At 42.5% G+C, this 20710-nt stretch overlaps 1 protein-coding gene across 2 annotated transcripts in view; it reads right to left on the bottom strand.

Annotated features, from left to right (window-relative positions):
- LOC106581330 (pleckstrin homology domain-containing family F member 2) overlaps nucleotides 1–4830 on the bottom strand; it is a 29800-nt gene extending 24970 nt beyond the window's left edge. Inside the window, exon 1 of one of the 2 annotated variants that reach the window (XM_014163331.3) lies at nucleotides 4643–4830. The gene's annotated coding sequence lies outside the window, so the exon portion shown is untranslated. The remainder of the gene's footprint in view (nucleotides 1–4642) is intronic. The other variant, XM_014163322.3, reaches the window with a different exon arrangement.
- Nucleotides 4831–20710: the final 15880 nt, after the last annotated feature.

The following is a 20710-nucleotide window of genomic DNA, read 5'->3' as shown; positions in this document are numbered from 1 at the left end:
ACATCACTGGGGACGAGCTCCCTGCCATCAAGACCTCTATACTAGTCAGTGTCCCTAAAAAATAAAAGTCCCTAAAAATTGTCAAAGACTCCAGCCACCCAGGTCATAGACTGTTCGCTCTGCTACTGCACAGCAAGCAGTACCGATGCACCAAGTCTGGAACCAAAAGGACCCTGAACTGCTTCTACCCCCAAGCCATAAGACTGGTAAATAGTTAACCAAATGGCTACCCTGACTACTCTGCATTGGATACTTTTGACTCGTCACAAACACTGCTGCTACTGTTAATTATCTATCCTGTTGCATAGTCACTTTACCCATACATCTACCTCAATTACTCCGTACCCCTGCACATTGACTCGGTACTGGTACCCCGTGTATATAGCCAAGTTATCATTACATATTCATTCCTTGTGTTTCCTATTATTTATACATTTCTCTCTGCATTGTTAGGAAGGGCCCTTAAGAAAGCATTGATTCTCAATTGCAGTACGGTTCTAGAAACAGAAATCCCTCTACTTTCATCTCACAACAAAATCATTTCACAAATTAAAAATACACACTTACTATACAATGTTAACCGGTTTTAACACAGTTGCACCCGACAGTATTTTTCAGCAACAAGACGTTTGTTGGTCTGTCTTTTGTTTACACACAGGTGTCAGTGATGCAGATAGCTAATTAGCTAGTCCACTCTGTCTTCCATAAACTAGATGTTACGTTTAATACCGGTGCTCCGAGGCAATCGCTAAGCAGTTTATTTTTAAGCAGTGTGCCGATGCTTGTATCACTTTATCAAAGGCACGTGATCAATGACATCCGAAGTTTTGTTTCGTCTAACAAAATCTTATTTTTATTTATTTAACTAGGCAAGTCAGTTAAGAACAAATGCTTATTTACAAAGACGGCCTACCGGGGAACAGTGGGCAGAACGACAGATTTTTACCTTGTCAGCTCGGGGATTTGACCCAGCAACCTTTCGGTTACTGGCCCAAAGCTCTAACCACTAGGCTACCTGGTGCCAAACACCTGATTGGCTAGGTATCAGCTTCGGAAGAAGACAAAAAGGCTACACTGCACGTGCTATAGCATGTGGGATGTCATCTATAATAATTTGGCTGTGCTAAATTGTTTTGACTACCAGGTGCCACTAGTGAACACAGTGTTGATCAAAGCCTCGAGTAATGAACCTATTTGACACAATTGGCTGGATATATGCAATATGCTTCAGGAAGCTAAGCTTCCCTATCACTACTGAAAACAAGGGCTGTAACATGGAAATATGTCTCTGTGGGAACCCTAACCATATAAAAAGGTAATTTAACCTTTTGTTTTTTGAAAATTATTTCTCACTGATATGCAGTGGTGTAAAGTACTTACAGTTGAAGTCGGAAGTTTACATAAACTAATGACTCCAACCTATGTGTTTCAACCACTCCACAAATTCCTTGTTAACAAACTATAGTTTGGGCAAGTCGGTTAGGACATCTACTTTGTGCATGACACAAGTCATTTTTCCAACAATTGTTTACAGAGATTATTTCACTGTATCACAATTCCAGTGGGTCAGAAGTTTACATGCACTAAGTTGACTGTGCCTTTAAACAGCTTGGAAAATTCCAGAAAATGTCATGGCTTTAGAAGCTTCTGACCTCAGCCAAGACCTCAGAAAACTAATTGTAGACCTCCACAAGTCTGGTTCATCCTTGGGAGCAATTTCCAAACGCCTGAAGTTACCACGTTCATCTGTACAAACAATAGTACGCAAGTATAAACACCATGGGACCACGCAGCCGTCATACCGCTCAGGAAGGAGACGCGTTCTGTCTCCTAGAGATTAACGTACTTTGGTGTGAAAAGTGCAAATCAATCCCAGAACAACAGCAAAGGACCTTGTGAAGATGCTGGAGGAAACAGGTACAAAAGTATCTATACCCACAGTAAAACGAGTGCAATATCGACATAACCTGAAAGGCCGCTCAGCAAGGAAGAAGCCACTGCTCCAAATCCGCCATAAAAAAGCCAGACTACGGCTTGCAACTGCACACGGGGACAAAGATTGTAGTTTTTGGAGAAATGTCCTCTGGTCTGATGAAACAAAAATAGAACTATTTGGCCATAATGTCCATCATTATGTTTGGAGGGAAAGGGGGAGGCTTGCAAGCCGAAGAACACTATCCCAACCGTTTAGCAAGGGGGTGGCAGCATCATGTTGTGGGGGTGCTTTGCTGCAGGAGGGACTGGTGCACTTCACAAAATAGATGGCATCATGAGGTAGGAAAAGTATGTGGATATATTGAAGCAACGTCTCAAGACATCAGTCAGGAAGTTAAAGCTTGGTTGCAAATGGGTCTTCCAAATGAACAATGACCCCAAGCATACTTCCAAAGTTGTGGCAAAATGGCTTAAGGATTCACAAAGTCCTGACCTCAATCGTATAGAAAATCTGTGGGCAGAACTGTAAAAGCGTGTGTGGGCAAGGAGGCCTACAAACCTGACTCAGTTACACCAGCTCTGACAGGAGGAATGGACCAAAATTCACCCAATTTATTGTGGGAAGCTTGTGGAAGGCTACCCGAAACGTTTGACCCAAGTTAAACAATTTAAAGGCAATGCTACCAAATACTAATTGAGTGTATATAAACTTCTGACCCACTGGGAATGTGATGAAAGAAATAAAAGCTTAAATAAATCCACGCTACTATTATTCTGACATTTCACATTCTTAAAATAAAGTGGTGATCCTAACTGACCTAAGACAGGGAATTTTTACTAGGATTAAATGTCAGGAACTGTGAAAAACTGAGTTTAAATGTATTTGGCTAAGGTGTATGTAAACTTCCGTCTTCAACTGTAGGTAAAAATACTTGAACCCTCCTGTTTTGTTTGTTTCATGTTAATTCATTCTGTTTTCTCGGTCCAAAATGACCACCCCATTATAACTGATTATAAATCCATAATAATACATATTGTCACCTAATGTGTTAGATCTTTTTAAGTTCATGTTAACATTACAAGTTTGAACTTCTATTTGCTATTTATGGCCTTTAGGCTTCTACAACTTGAGTTTTAAAAAAAGCATAGTGTGTGGATTATTTTGACTATAACAAATACTCAGATGAAACATATTGTGCTATTTATCACAGACTACTTTTGTGTCAAAGTTTAACAAGGTCTCTTTCCTCCTCACCAGTGTCATGATCAAGAGCCTCACATACAGTATATTGTTTGGTCATTGTGCTGCCACAGAACAAATTGTGAGCAAGGCCTCAAAAAAGCTTTACATACCAGAGCTGTGAGAAAAGTTCTATATATTATTGAAACAATGTTGCGATTGTTTGTGAAAATGCCAACAGGTGATTCTATTGGGGAAAGGTTCCGTGGGGGTTGCCATGGAAGCCAAGAAGGGGAGTGAGGTGTGTGTGTGTGTGCTCAAACACACATGCATGTGGGGGTCTGGGAGAGGAAGTGTGTCCATCTGATGAATGGGCATGTGCCTGAACTCAATTTTATACACTAATTGTAGTCTCACCCCTTCATTTCTAAGAACCAGTCATTGTTGACCAGGAACACCACAGGTGTACAAAAGTTAAATAAAACACCCAAAATGTAATGAAAATCATCAAGATGTATTGTGTGTTCAGATGCCCTATGTGGACAATGTCATAAGGTTCCATGACTATCAGATTAAATGAATTATATTTTTCAGAGCGAAAATTTAAGATTGGTCCAATTCGACCGGAACACAGCAGGAGTGTTAAAGTACTACGTAAGTTGTTTTTTGGGGCATCTGCACTTTTGCTTATATGTTTTACAAAAACATTTTTTACTTCACTACATTCCTAAAGAAAATAATGTACCTTTTACTCCATACATTTTCTCTGACAACCAAAAGTACTCGTTACATTTTGCCAAGAAAATGGTTCAATTGACACACTTATCAAGAAAACATCCCTGTTCATCCCTGCTGTCTCTGATCTGGTATATTTTGGCAATTCCAATTACTTTTGATAGCTACTTAAGTATATTTAAAACCATATACTTTTACTCAAGTAGTATTTTACTGTGTGACTTTCATTTTACTTGAGTAATTTTCTATTAAGGTATCTTTATGTTTATTCAAGTATGACAATTGAGTACTTTTTCCCACCTGCTGATATGAAAGATACGTTCCTTATGTTTCCAAAACCCTACAGCAAACGTTTAGAACAAGCGTCGGGGCGCTTAAGAAAACACCCCCAGTCAGACGATACTATCGTTAATGGGCGCTAAAGACGTTAGTTAGCCAACGACGTCTATGAATGGTGTACTGGTTAACTAGCTAATATTAGCTACTAAAGATGACTCGCGTGGTTAATTTTGCCAACGTTATCTCAATATAGTTCATAATTGGTGTAGCGCTAGCTAAGTTAGCTAGATCAACTTATTTAGTTAGTTAGTTGCTAGCTACGCTCATTAGCCACAATGTTAATGCTAAAGCAAAGGCTAGCTAAATCCTCCATTCGGTCCCGTTTCCAACTTGCTAGCTAACTTAGCCGCTGTGCAGTGTAAAAGTGGTGAGTTAGCTAGCTACAGTAGCTGTGACTATGGCTAAGAATACAACAACACAAATAGTGAGATACCATTCCAACAAAGCACATACCCGACTTTAACTTCGACCAGCAATTTACAAGTAACTTGTAGCTTCGTTTAATGAAATTCCAAACTTGTCAGTCGCGCTCCACCTTGCTGTCCGCGGACAGCTGCTCACTCGTTGCCTTGAAAGTAATAACAATATGGCTACAGGGAGTAGTGGCGTCACTTGACTTGTTCAAAAAATATGGGAGTGAGTGCAAGGCTGGGTTGGGCTGGACTGGACTGGGACGTGCAGTCATAAACAGGACGGATCAGGGATAAGTGGCTCACTGGTTTACCATGTTTTTTGGCCTTTTTTTTTCTTCTCCATAATTTGTTTCAGGATTGGTCAACAGGCCTGGTTATGAAGTAGGCAGGCTACTCCCCTAGTAAACTGGGATCCAACAATAGTAGAGAAGATAACTGCCTAGACTCCCTACTGAGTAAATACTCAGGTCATGTTCCACCACTTGGATATTCCACCACTTGACTCCTGACAGATCTTACAATGCCTGATAGGTATTTATCAGCTAACCACATATAGGTTGTGTTCCCCTGCTCAGACGTTGCAAGCATCAACCAATGGTTGTGTGTCACGTCATTGACTGACAGATTGCTATAACATATAATGTGTTTAGCCAGTACTAAAAATACACTATACAAAAGTGTGTGGACACCCCTTCAAATTAGTGGATTCGGCTATTTCAGAAACATGTATAACATCGAGCACACAGCCATGCAATCTACATAGACAAACATTGGCAGTAGAATGGCCTTACTAAATAACTCAGTGACTTTCAATGTGTCACCATCATAGAATGCCACCTTTCCAACAAGTCAGTTCATCAAATTTCTGCCCTGCTAGAGCTGCCCCTATCAACTGTAAGTGCTGTTATTGCTAGATGGAAATGTCTAGGAGCAACATGGCTCAGCCACGAAGTGGGAGACCACACAAGCTCACAGAACGGGACCACCTAGTGCTGAAGTGCGTAGCGTGCAAAAACCGTCTGTCCTCGGTTGCAACACTAACTACTGAGTTCCAAACTGCCTCTGGAAGCAACATCAGCACAAGAACAGTTCATCAGGAGCTTGATGAAATGGGTTTCCATGGCCGAGCAGCCGCACACGAGCCTAAGATCACCATGCGCAATGCCAAGCATCAGCTGGAGTTGTGTAAAGCTCGCCGCCATTGGACTCTGGAGCAGTGCAAACTCGTTCTCTGAAGTGATATATCACGCTTCACCATCTAGCAGTCCCAATCTGGGTTTGGCAGATACACGGAGAACGCTACCTCCCCAAATGGATTGTGCCAACTGTAAAGTTTGGTGGAGGAGCAATAATGGTCTGGGGCTGTTTTTCATGGTTTGGGCTAGGCCCCTTAGTTCCAGTGAAGGGAAATCTTAACGCTACAGCATACAATTACATTCTTGACGATTCTGTGCTTCCAACTTTGTGACAACAGTTTGGGGAAGGCCCTTTCCTTTTTCAGCATGACAATTCCCCCGTGCGCAAAGCGAGGTCCATACAGATGAAGCTAGTTTTTTTTTCCTAAATTGGAAGTCTGAGATTTCCGAGTTCGCAGTTGTTTTGAACGCAGCATTAACTCAGGAACGGACTAACATACATCACTTTCCCATCAAGCCCATCTGCTTTCTCTTCTATACTGAACAAAAATATAAATGCAACATGCAAGAATTTAAAAGATTTTACTGAGTTACAGTTCATTTAAGGAAATATGTCAATTTAAATGAATTCATTAGGCCCTAATCTATGGAATTCACATGACTGGGCAGGGGTGCAGAAATGGGTTGGCCTGGGAGGGCATCGGCTCACCCACTTGGCTGCCAGGCCCACACACTGGGGAGCCAGGCCCAGCCAATCAGAATGAGTTTTTCCCTACAAAAGGGCTTTATTACAGACAAAAATACTCCTCAGCACCCCAACAACCCCTCTCAGACGATCCAACAGGTGAAAAAGTCGGATGTGGAGGTTCTGGGCTGGCACGGTTACACGTGGTCTGCAATTGTGAGGTTGGTTGGACATACTGCCAAATTCTCTAAAATGACGTTGAAGGTGGCTTATGGTAGAGAAATTAACATTCAATTATCTGGCTACAGCTGTTGTGGACATTCCTGCAGTCAGCATGCCAATTGAGCGCTCCCTCAAAACTTGAGACATCTGTGGCATTGTGTTGTGTGACAAAACTGCACATTTTAGAGTGGCCTTTTATTGTCCCCAGCACAAGGTGCACCTGTGTAATGATCATGCTGTTTAATCAGCTTCTTGATATGCCACACCTGTCAGGTGGATGGATTACCTTGGCAAATGATAAATTCTCACTAACAGGTACATAAAGTAATTTGTGCACAACATTTGAGAGAATTAAGCTATGGAACATTTCTGGGATTTTTCATTTCAGCTCATGAAACATGGGACCAATACTTTACATATTTGCATTTATATTTTGTTCAGTGTAGTTAAGAGGATCAGGAGAATGTCACATCCTTGCTCCTCTCTAATCCTTATCCTCCAATGCCTAGATCTTTAAATAAGGAACACACTCTTAATAGAGGTGAGTATAGCCTGGAGGATCATGTAAGCATTGACAACCATCTAGTACACACAGACATAGCACTAGTAGGTCAGGGATATCCAAGAACACTCAGAAAACATGTTCCAGTACAATTAATTGTACATCTAATTCAGTGCACCTGAATGTTTCACACTTTTATAAGGATCATATTCCTTTGTCTCTAGCAGCTGATTCTGACCCAGGCTAGGAATTAGAGCATAGAGCCAGGCAAGGAATTAGAGTACAATGATAGTGCACTGATTATCATCTGAACTACTTTGACTGATCATGAACACACACAACAGGTTAAATTGTAGTCCAAAAAACATGGTGTGTAGAGACTAGAGTCTGTTCAATGGGAGTGTGTACTCTGGTGACTACAAGGAAAAAACACCTCTGGGGCAAGTTCCAAAAAAACAAATTGAGAGCAAAGGGAGAAACAAACATTCTTCTCAGCTAGAGTGGCCTCAAGGAGATTTATTTCAATCCCAGCTTTATCCTCTAGACCTGTCATACTTAACTCTGAACCTTGAAGGCAGTTCCACTGCATTTATTCATTTTCCCCCTCTAATCAGGGACTGATTTAGACCTGAGACACCGGGTGTCTGCAATTAATTATCAGGTAGAACAGAAAACCAGCAGGAAGTGAATACCTTTGCTCTAGACTCTTTGTCTCTCCAGGTAGCAACTAATGGACATTTAGGGAATTTTCACAAAGTACCTTTTTTTACCAAAGCCATGTTTTTTTATTTTCTAAAACCCTTGTGTTTTTTAATCTCATCTCCATGATAAGTGATAAGACTTCTCAAATGTTCTCTTTTTGACGTTCCACATGTGTTTTGGGCCCTGTTGTTGTTCATGGTTCTCTCCTATCACTGTTAATTGCTTTCTTACTTGGTTCAGATTCCCATTAGAAAATTTCAGGTGTCCAAGGCAATTTATTAACATTGCTCTAGCTTCATTTCCCCCCTGTGCTCGCCTGGACGTGGGTCACTCAGCATTGTCTAGTCTCTCTGCTAATGGGAATCTCAGCAGGGATAACTCCTGTGCATCTCCACCCCTACCAGGGTTCATATCACAGAGCTGTCGTAACCCCCGACAGGTGGCTCATGCCCCTATCCTGTCGTGCACCCCATTACACTTCCGTCCCTGTCTGAAACAGGTGAGCCTGTCTGCATTGGTGTGTCTCCCTGTGTCATCTCCAGACTGTCTCCCTGGCTTGTTGTCGAGGAAGTGCTCCTCTCAGTGACTGAGGCTGTGATGGAATGGCTGACGCAGCCTAATTTACCTGAAACGTGTCAGTGCTACTGCCCTGATTGAAAGGTAGCTGTGTTTGCCAACTGGAGTAAATAGGACAAGGGAGGGCAATGCTCAAGGAACACATATTGTGAATGAAATGTTTTTTCTATGAATTGTATGGAATTTGAGACCCTTTTCCAGGATTTTCATAGTTTATATTGTTCAATGGGAAACACTCCCATGAAATACTAGCTCAGTTCAACTTTCTGATGACGAGGTACACCCTGCTGAAAAAAACAGCCTACATTTCAAGCTGGTTCATGCTGGGTTAAGCTGGTATATCTGGTCTGACCAGCATGGTCTAGCCCAGGGATGGGCAACTGGCCCCCCTTTTGTAGGCCCGCGGATCTATTTCCACACAATGTTAATAAAAAATAATAAAAAAGGGTCTCAACTTAGAGTTAGAATAGTAGAATACACAGGGTGCAATTTCTAAATTTGAATGTGCATCAGCAGTTTTTCTCTTATGTCACTCACTGACAGTCACTCAATTAGCCCATGTCAGCTAACATGTTTTAAATGAGTAAGTTAGTCTAGCCAACTATCTAAACCTGTAGTAATCATGGTCGAATTATTGATCGGGGGACCGCCATTGATTTTGTTAGCGAAACAACATTTTCACATAGGTCCCCCAAAAGGCTGCATGTGTGAGTATGGATGTGGGTACGCAGACCCGCGAGCCACTGCGGCCCCTCATGAGTTCAGATTTTTGGTGGCCCCCACCCCCATCAAAGTTGCCCATCCCTTGTCTGGTTAGGCTGGCCGACTAGCTGCTCAAGCTGATGATGCTGGTGAGCAGCTCATGCTGGTGATGCTGGTATGCTGGTTACCAGTTTATGCTGATGATACTGGTATGCTGGTGACCAAGCTGGTGCATGTACATTGATTGATTCATTAATCTTATGCTGCACAAAGATAAAATAAAACAATTCTAAATTAATCCAATCTGTTAGTTGGACTTATTGCACCTGTTACTGACATGGTTGTTCCAGTTTAGATTGTTTAGGTAGTCTCATTTATTCATCTTTTTACCCTGGCAGTCATTCTGATTGCAGATTGTGGGTGAATAAAAGTTCCAATTGTTGGATATACCCACTCTGGCTGGATTCCAATATGGATTAAACATCGCTTTGCAAACCAGCATAACATGACTGGCAGACATGAGGTAGCCACTGTATTATATACACTGAGTGTCCAAAACATTAAGAACTCCTGCTCTTTCCATGACATAAACTGACCAGGTGAATCCAGGTGAAAGCTATGATCCCTTATTAATGTCACCTGTGTCCAAAACACAACAAAGGCTAGCCAACAGCAAAAACACAGTGAAGGCTGATGACCAGCCTATGCTATTTTCTTTCAGCAGGGCATAAACACAGCCAGCACTGAGAAATATGACTACACAAGGATGACAACATAGTGAAAACAAACTTGCCTCAGAGCTACACAATACAGCCAATTACCACTGTTCTAAACCATGCTTAGCGATTGTTCTCAATCTGTCACTCAAAACCAAACCCACGTCTTCAATCCACCTTCCCAAAGCCCCACTCCTACACACCCTCAAGAGCTTGACCGAGCAGAGCTAGACTTAGCTGGGGAATAGGGGAAGCTAGAGCGGCAGCGCTGGTCTTCCGGAGAGAAATGGGTGCATGTCATGGTCAAAGCCAATTAATCCAACTCTGACTTGACTCACTTGGTGCTGTCTATTGAAGGCCCAGTGATGGAAATAAGTGCCCTTGCTTTGTTTGTCTCTGTGTCATGCCCTTAACAATCTATTCCTACTTGTCTCTCTCCCTCTCTCTCTTATTACACTCAATATTGCTTGTTTGATCTCCCATCTCCATCTGTTTCTCTGTCCTGCCTTCCCATTGCTCCTTTTCAGACTGAATTGGAGATAAAGGCAATATTGACTGTTGCATCTGGTGAGATGGGCATGATGCCGGCTGCATGTCTTCCTCTGTTTATGGAGCTTTGCAGAGCTGGTACCTGAGTCATACGTGGTGACCCTGGATTAGGGATTATTACCACTAAACTACACACACTATGGCATGAGTGTCACGTCCTGACCATAGAAAGCTGTTATTTTCTATGGTAGAGTAGGTCAGGGTGTGACGGGGGGTTTTCAAGTTCAGATTTTCTATGTTATGTTCTAGTTTTGTATTTCTATGTTGGGTTTTGTTTGGGATGATCTCCAATTAGAGGCAGCTGGTCATCGTTGTCTCTAATTGGAGATCATACTTAATAAGTAGGTGTTTTTCCCACCTGGGTTTGTGGGAGATTGATTTTGAGTAAGTGTATGTTAACGCTTCGTCACAGTTTGTTGTTTTTTGTGCATTCAGTTTATTTTGTATGTATTGCATAGTTTCACAGTTCAATAAAATATGTGGAACGATAATTACGCTGCACTTTGGTCCGCTTCATCCTACAACAACCGTGACAGAATCTCCCACCACAATATGACCAAGCAGTGTGGTATGGACCGGTGGACTTTTGATGAGATAAGGAGTATATCCAGGGCTTTGGAGGAATTAGGGGCGGGAGAAAAGTGCCTCCCATGGGAACAGGTGGAGGCAGCGAGAGCACGGCAACGAGGGAAGCACGAGAGGCAGCCCACAATTTTCTTTTTTTTGGGGGGGTGCGCCTGCCCAGTCCGGTGTGTCCTGCTCCTCGCACTCGTTCCGAGGTGCGTGTCACCAGTCTGGCGCCACCTGTGCCAGCCCCACGCATCAGGCCTCCAGTGTGCCTTCCCAGTCCGGAGCTTCCGGCGACAGTTCCCAGTCCGGAGCTTCCGGCGACAGTTCCCAGTCCGGAGCTTCCGGCGACAGTTCCCAGTCCGGAGCTTCCGGCGACAGTTCCCAGTCCGGACCCTCCTGAGACGGCCGGCAGTCCGGACCCTCCAGCGGTGGTCTGCAGTACAGAGCCTCTGGCGACGATCTACAGTCCGGTTCCTCCTCCGACGATACACGGTCCGGTGGCACAAAAGCAGAGGGATCAGCGGGCGGAGCGGGGGTTACGCCCCGAACCGGAGCCGCCTCCTCTGTTGGAGGATCCGCGGGATGAGAAGGTTCTTCGTACTGCACCAGAGCTGCCATAGACATTAGTCACCCACCCTAACCCTCCTTTTTTTGTTTTAGGTACGTTCGGAGTCCGCACCTCTGGGGGGGGGGGGGGGGGGGGGTGTACTGTCACGTCCTGACCATAGAAAGCTGTTATTTTCTATGGTAGAGTAGGTCAGGGCGTGACTGGTATTTTTTTTCTTCTAGTTTAGATTTTCTATGTTGGGTTTTGTTTGGGATGATCGCCAATTAGAGGCAGCTGGTCATCGTTGTGTGTAATTGGAGATCATACATAAGTAATGTTTTTCCCACCTGGGTTTGTGTGGGATTGATTTTGATTTTGAGTAAGTGTATGTTAACTCTGTCACTTTTTTTTTTTCAATCAGTTTATTTTGTATGTATTGCATAGTTTCACAGTTCAATAAAATATGTGGAATGATAATCACGCTGCACTTTGTTCCACTTCATCCTACGACAACCGTGACAATGAGATTATTATTTTGTTTTACTGTGTCTACTTCTGCCCGAACAGAGCTAAAGCCAAACATCCATGTTACAGACTGCTTAGACAATCACGTTTAATCAGTGTGCAGTATTGTATGATTTTAGTCAGCCAAACACCAACGTCTGTCCTTCTACTGGTTTTCATCTAACAGGGTCAGACCTAGTTAGGGCTAGGCACCTTTTTTCTCCACTTCCATCCTGTCTGAATGACGTGCCCAAAGTAAACTGCCTGTAGCTCAGGCCCTGAAGCCAGGATATGCATATAATTGGTACCATTGGAAAGAAAACACTGAAGTTTGTAGAAATGTTAAAATAATGTAGGAGAATATAATAGATATGGTAGGAGAATATAATATGGTAAGAGAAAAAACAACCAGATTTTAATATCTTTGGAGAGACCATCCTCTTAGAAATGCAAGAGTAAGAGACGGTACTGTGCAGCTGTCTTCATCAACCTGGCCAAGGCTTTCGACTCTGTCAATCACCGTATTCTTATCGGCAGACTCAACAGCAGTGGTTTCTCAAATGACTGCCTCGCCTGGTTCACCAACTACTTCTCAGACAGAGTTCAGTGTGTCAAATTGGAGGGCCTTTTGTCCGGACCTCTGGCAGTCTCTATGGGGCTACCACAAGGTTCAATTTCCGGGCCGACCCTTTTCTCTGTATATATCAATGATGTCACTCTTGCTGCGAGTGATTCCTTGATCCACCTCTACGCAGACGACACCATTCTGTATACATCTGGCCCTTCTTTGGACACTGTGTTAACAAACCTCCAAACGAGCTTCAATGCCATACAACACTCCTTCCGTGGTCTCCAACTGCTCTTAAACGCTAGTAAAACTAAATGCATGCTCTTCAACCGATCGCTGCCCGCACCCGCCTGCCTGACTAGCATCACTACTCTGGACGGTTCTGACTTAGAATATGTGGACAACTACAAATACCTAGGTGTCTGGTTAGACTGTAAGCTCTCTTTCCAGACTCACATTAAGCATCTCCAATCCAAAATAAAATCTAGAATTGGCTTCCTATTTCGCAACAAAGCCTCCTTCACTCACGCTGCCAAACATACCCTCGTAAAACTGACCATCCTACCAATCCATCGACTTCGGCGATGTCATTTACAAAATAGCCTCCTACACTCTACTCAGCAAACTGAATGCAGTCCATCACAGTGCCCTCCGTTTTGTCACCAAAGCCCCATATACCACCCACCACTGTGACCTGTATGCTCTCGTCGGCTGGCCCTCGCTACATATTCGTCGCCAGACCCACTGGCTCCAGGTCATCTATAAGTCTTTGCTAGGTAAAGCTCTGCCTTATCTCAGCTCACTGGTCACCATAACAACACCCACCCGTAGCACGCGCTCCAGCAGGTATATCTCACTGGTCATCCCCAAAGCCAACACCTCCTTTGGCCGCCTTTCCTTGCAGTTCTCTGCTGCCAATGACTGGAACGAATTGCAAAAATCGCTGAAGTTGGAGACTTATATCTCCCTCACTAACTTTAAGCATCAGCTATCTGAGCAGCTCACCGATCGCTGCAGCTGTACACAGCCCATCTGTAAAAAGCCCATCCAACTACCTACCTCATCCCCATATTGTTTTTATTGACTTTTTTTGCTCTTTTGCACACCAGTATTTCTACTTGCACATCATCATCTGCACATCTATCACTCCGTGTTAATTTGCTAAATTGTAATTACTTCGTTACTATGGCCTGTTTATTGCCTTACCTCCTTACTCCATTTGCACACACTGTAAACAGATTTTTCTATTGTTATTGACTGTACTTTTGTTTATCCCATATGTATCTCTGTTGTATTTTGTTGCACTGCTTTGCTTTATCTTGGCCAGGTCGCAGTTGTAAATGAGAACTTGTTCTCAACTAGCCTACATGGTTAAATAAAGGTGAAATAAAATAAATTATAAAAAGGTCATATTGAAAATTTGCTCCCTGGATGCAATTCCTATGCCTTCCACATGGTGTCAGCAGTCTATGTTCAAGGTTTAAGGCTTGTAACTTCAAAAACGAATAAGAAATATCAGTTTTAGCATAAGGACACAGTCTTTTAAATTCGTGTTTGCGCGCCATGAAGACATTACGCACCTGCTAAAATCGGTTTCCTATTGAACATACTACTTTCCATAAGAAATATTATAGTTTGATTACATTTTAGGGTATCTGAGGAGTAAATTGAAACATATTTTGACTTGTTGAAACAAAGTTTAGAGGTAGATTTTCGGATTCCTTTCTCTGCAAGTTGAACGAGTGGGTTACTCAAATCGATGGCACCAACTAAACAGACATTTTGAGATATAAAGAAGGATTTTAACTAACAAAACGACACTACATGTCATAGCTGGGACCCTTTTGGATGACAAATCAGAGTAAGATTTTCAAAAAGTAAGTTAATATTTAAACATTATATGCGAATTTATGAAACCTGTGCCAGTGGAAAAATATTTTGATGTGGGGCGCCATCCTCAAACAATCCCATGGCATGTTTTCGTTGTAATAGCTACTGTAAATCGGACAGTGCAGTTAGAATTTAAGCTTTCTGCCGATATAAGGCACTTATATGTACATACATTTTAAAAATCCATAATATTTATGATTATTAATTTGTATTGCGCGCCCTCCAGTTTCACCGGAAGTTGTCCCGCTAGCAGGACTCTTATCCCTAAGAAGTTTTTGCCTAGTTAAATAATGGTAAAAAAATATATAATTGAGATTTGAACTCTATAACAATAGCCTAGAATATTATTTGTTTGTACTACATTATTATTATTTTCATATTATCAAATATTAGGGTTGCAAGACTTCATTTATGAAATCCACTTTATAAATAATAGCATCTGTATTTACTATTCCAGCTGCTGTCAATACTAATTATGACGTCATCGCTTTACTCTTAGTGACAGCTCGACGCGAGACATTACAGCGCGTGTCCTGTCCTGGAGTCAAATCTGTTTACCACAGATGTTCTTGCTGTAACATGCATTTGAAGAGGAGGATAGTCATCATTATTACAGATCTGTTTCTCATATAGACCAATCATGCTGCCGGAGGGAACGGAGCCGACGAACTGTACTCTGTGTTGCTGTGCTCTGACCAACAAGATTTTGATGGTCGTTTTTATGGTCATCTTGATTTTTGCTATCTTGTTCGGCAACTCGGTGACTTTAGCCGTACTGTGCGGGACTAAGCACTTTCATACGCCCCAGGGATATCTGAAAGCGTCGCTAGCGGTGGCTGACTTGGCGGTAGGGATATTTGTGGTGCCAGTCTCTGTTTACGCAGAGGTGTCGCTTATGTTTAACAACTCCGCGCCAGAATGGATCGTGAGCAATTCACAAGCAACGACTTTTCACCCGTGCTATTTAATTGGCCCCATTTTCGCTGGCTGCACCTTTGTATCCATTACGACTATATTTTTCCTTACTATCGAACGGAGCATCGCAGTTTTGAGACCGTTGCACAAGGAATCAGTCATTACGCGCAAACGGACCACTATCCTCATACTCTTCTCATGGGTGGGAAGTTTCTTTCTGGCAGTGTTTCCGATGATTTTCAGCAATGAAATTGCCCTCGAATATAACCTTTGTAGTAGAATGTGCAATTACGCACTAGGCACCATCGACACGTTTCCTTCCCAGGCATGGAACATTCTCCTGCTCTTTCCCGCGTTTGATTTCACACTCCTTGGTGGAACCGTGGTGATAAATATAATTTCATTGTCTAGCATACGCCAGAACTCAAAGCAGAGAAAACATCTGGCTGAAAGCGAATGCCAAAGCGGCTCCAAACCCACTTTCTCAGATATCAAGGCTGCCAAAACAATAGGGTCCTTAACGCTGGCTTTTACGGCATCCTTCACCCCCATTGCTGTCTTTGTCGTGGGAAATGTTCTTGGAAACGAATGGTGCAACTTTTCGCTTTTTGCTTTTTGGATACTGACTACGAATAGCTGTTGGAACGTTATAATATACAGCGTGAGAGACCAGAAGTTTAGGTTGCGCGCGCACAAACTTTTGATTCCTTCCCAAATCAATCATGTCACCAAGACCTCAAAAACGGTGGACATTTTGTCTTAATCTTATTTTGACATATTTGTGCATGTCGAAATGACGGACTTATGATAAAGGTACCAAAGACAATGTAACAACGAAAGAAAAGCAGCCTACAGAGAAATGCTAGGCTATGGTATCTCTGTGATCGATGCTTTACGCACACACATGTTCGAACAGTGATCATCAACAAGGTTCAGCCGCAGGCAGATTTTTTTCTTGAACGTATGGTTAATTGAACATAATTACAAATAATAATAAATAATAATAAACCGGTGCGCCTGGCAACAACTACCATAACCCGTTCAAAGGCACTTACATTTTTTGTCTTGCCCATTCACCCTCTGAATGGCACACATACACAATCCATGTCTCAATTGTCTCAAGGCTTAAAAATCATTCTTTATCTAGTCCCCTCCCCTTCATGTACACTGATTGAAGTTGATTTAATACAGTGACATCAATAAGCTATCATAGCTTTCACCTAGATGTACCTGGTCTGTCTATGTCATGGAAATAGGTGTTCTTAATGTTTTGTCAACTCAGTGTATATTTCTCAGATTTTTTGGGAAAACTTTGGAACAGATTTCAAAAATTAAAATCACTTGGAGCAGATTTGCTGGTGTTTTTACAGCCTTTTATGTCCAACAATAAAAAATAAAAGTACATCATAAAAGTGTAACACGTTTTCAAATATGATGGCATAGCAGCTTTGTCTTATTTAGGCTGTCATGTTCAGTGCACACTTAGCCATTTTGTGAAATGATTGTTTTCAGTCAGCAATACTTGTCTGCGTGTAAACTGTGTGTACTACAATTGCTCAAATATGCGGTATTATTGACACAATGTGTTCTCTGACTATGAAAAATAAATGTATTTTTGTTACAAATACAATTTAGGGACCCTGTTCAGATGGGTGGAAGTTGCACTTTCTATTAACACCATAATTACAGACGGGAGCTAAACCTCAACTCACTCTGATAGGCTACTTTGGGGTAGAGCGGCGTGTGAGGGCGCAGAGGGTCAATCTCACCATTAGCAAGAACATGGCAGCATATGTATTTGTTTTGTGCAGCTATTATAATAGTTGGATATTAAAATGGTAGCCTAAAATGAATGAATAGGATGAAGAAGATGTGTAATGCGTCTGTCCTGTCGTAGGTGTCCTATAGGCAAGCCGAAGTGTCCATCATTGTCACTCTGATTACGCACACACCCACTCGTACAGCACGTGCGCACGCACGTACATGCACACAGGGAGCAAATATTCAAACGTTGCCAGTGGTAATCTTGAGCAGATTTGGGATTTTTGTAAACCTGTCTTTAATTTCATTTTGGGGATTATGGCTCGGCGGAGCTGCAATCATGAGTTTCTTCTCTGATATCCAGGCTTGCGCTTGCCACTCTGTCGCGGTGGCTGACCATTCACATGAGAGCCATCGCACAATTTAAAATGCTCGTCGCCCCCCACTAGTGCGTTAGCTGTGCACTTAAAGGTCTCTCCTCATTTCACTTCATAGATCTAGGAGCGTGTGTGCGCTTAGGTGGAAACTTTTTTGGGGAGAAACGCGCGCCTTTTGTAACATGATGCTCTAGCACAGGGGTGCATGGGAAAACTTTGTGGCTCGAAGGCCACGTCGGGATTTTGAAATTCAAAGGAGGGATGCATTTTTTGGCGATCAATTGTTTGTTAAAATCAATTTGCGGGCCTCCCGAGTAGTGCAGCGGTCTAAGGCATCAATACAGACCCGGGTTCGATCCCAGGCTGTGCCACAGCTGGCCGTGACTGGGATACCCATGAGGCGGCACACAGTTGGCCTAGCGTCATCCAGGTTAGGAGATGGTTTGGAAGGCTGAAATGACCTTGTCCCATGCCGTTCTTGCGACTCCTGTGGCGGGCGGGGCGCATGCACACTGACATGGTCGCCAGGTGTACGGTGTTTCCTCCAACACATTGCTGCGGCTGGCTTCCGGGTTAAGCAGGCATTGTGTCAAGAAGCAGTGCGGCTTGGCTGGGTCGTGTTTCGGAGCACGCACGGCTCTCAACCTTCGAGTTGCAGCGATGGGACAAGACTGTAAAAAAAGGGTAGAAAGAAAATTATACATATTTTTTTTAATGTCTCGTGGGCCAGATTGAAGTGCCGACGGGCCAGATGCAGCCCAAGGGCCATACTTTGCCCCCGCTATATATGTTTCTAGACCCCCGAATAGCAACATAGACAAGGTGGCGATAGCAGAGATTTTGTTGTCCGTCTTCCCATTTGTGGCAGAAACTAAGAATCATCATCTTGAAAACATCATCACCATTGATAGCTAATTTAAAAGAAAACCAACTGCAGATGGGAATAATAGCTATTGTAAGGAAAGTTTAGGTTTGCTTATTTGAAATTTGTGGCAGCTTCCCCTCTCTTTAGACCCATTGTAAACAAAGACAGGCTATTTATTAATTGTTTGTACTACACCTGGAGTAAGGAGGAAAGCCCTGGAAAGTGTGCCAGTCACGTTTCTGTGCAGATGGTTTTTATCCCCTACCAAGGTTGTCTGCTTAGCCCCTTCTAAGGCCATGAGACCAATATATACTGAACACAAATATAAAGGCAACATGTAAAGTGTTGTTCCCATGTTTCTTGAGCTGAAATAAAAGATCCATCTCAGATGTTGTGCACAAATTTGTTTACATCCTTGTTAGTGAGCATTTTTATTTTGGCAAGATAATCCATCCACTTTACAGGTGTGGCATATCAAGAAGGTGATTAAACAGCATGATCATTAAACAGGTGCACCTTGTGCTGGGGACAATAAAAGGCCACTCTAAAATGTGCAGTTTTGTCACACAACACAATGCCACAGATGTCTCAAGTTTTGAGGGAGCGTGCAATTGGCATGCTGACTGCAGGAATGTCCACCAGAGCTGTTGCTAGATAATTTAATGTTAATTTCTCTGTCTAGGATCTTTTATTTCACCTCATGAAATATTGGAACAACACTTCACATGTTGCCCTTATATCTTTGGTTACAATGTCGTCTTAGAGAATTTGTGCACAACATTTGAGATACAGTTTTGTGTGTATGGAACATTTCTGGGATCTTTTATTTCAACTCATGAAACATGGGAACAACACTTTACATGCTGCCTTTATATTTTTGGTTACAACGTTGTTTTAGAGAATTTGGCAGTACGTCCAGTCGGCCTCACATCCGCTGATCACGTATAAACACGCCAGCTCAGAACCTCCACATCTGGTTTCTTCACCTGCGGGATCGTCTGAGACCAGCCATCCGGACAGCTGATGAAACGGAGGAGTATTTCTGTCTGTAATAAAGCCCTTTTGTGGGGTAAAATTCTGATTGGCTGGGCTTGGCTCCCCAGTGGGTGCGCCCCTGCCGAGTCATTTAAAATCTATAGATTAGGGCCAAATGTATGTATTACAATTGACAGATTTCCTTATTTGAACTTCAACTATGTAAAATCATTGAAATCATTGCATGTTGCGTTTATATTTTTGTTCAGTATACTGTATATCCTCTTTCTTCTCAGAATTACAATGTTACTAAGGCATCTGGACCAATGGTGAAGTTGACAAAGAGACAGAGAGACTGCAATACATGTACATACACATGGTGAGGTTGACATTTGTACGTCACCACAGAGAGGGAGAGAGAGAGAGTGACTGCACTGCAATACATACACACATGCTCTCTTTCTCACACACACACACACGCACACACACACATTGAAGTTACCTACAAATCCTCTTCAGAGAGACACAATAGTTCTATTGAAATAACCTATGATTGTGGGTCCCTCAGTAGCTAACAGGCATCACGGCGCTGACATACCTCAGACTTTTGGCATTATTCATTTTGTTGTTTACATGAAAATGCTCATGTTTACTTCAATAAATAGCTTTTCAAATGTAAAGTGCAAAACAAATGATGGGAAGAATGATCCTTTCTGCAGCTGAGTGAATAAGACTGACCTTAATCTAAGAGAGTCCAAAGGCATTTGTCTTCCCTCTCTCATGTCATTATTTTGTTTTCCCACTCTTCCTTCATTATCCATGGCTATAACTGGCCTAACTAACTAGCCTAACCACCATGAGCTTCATGCTGATACTGGAAAAATAAGAACGAATCGGTTATCAAGAAGTAGCCTCTAAAGTGATTATAGCAGGGCATAGCAGGCCTTTCTGTCAAGCACTTTCACAGCCTATCACATACAGTGTTACAATGGGGTGAAGTCCACTTTGACAACAATTATGTGAAAAGTAGGCTTACTGGGTGACAAAAAGAAATAAGCAGAACGCAGATCATTTTCATTACACTCATAACCTCAGAGCAAATGAAAGGAGCACATCCAGTCAGAGGGTATTTCCATGTCTTCATTTGACACTCCTAAATGACAAAACACTATCAGCATTTCAAGGGACTTAGTATATGTGTCCAGTGCTTATAAAAAACAATGTACTATATTTTCCCATGTTTCTCTCTATTTACTAACGTAATTTGCCTCTAGATATGAAAATCTGAGAAGCAAAATGCCATGACTAAGGGGTGTAAGTTGATGTTTCTGTCTTTCTCAGCAAGT

The sequence above is a fragment of the Salmo salar genome, chromosome 02 (genome assembly GCF_965601325.2).
Source record: "Salmo salar chromosome 02, fSalSal1, whole genome shotgun sequence".
Lineage (NCBI taxonomy): Eukaryota > Metazoa > Chordata > Actinopteri > Salmoniformes > Salmonidae > Salmo > Salmo salar.
The sequence above is the reverse complement of the archived record's forward strand: the minus strand, read 5'-3'. Positions and strand labels throughout refer to the sequence as shown.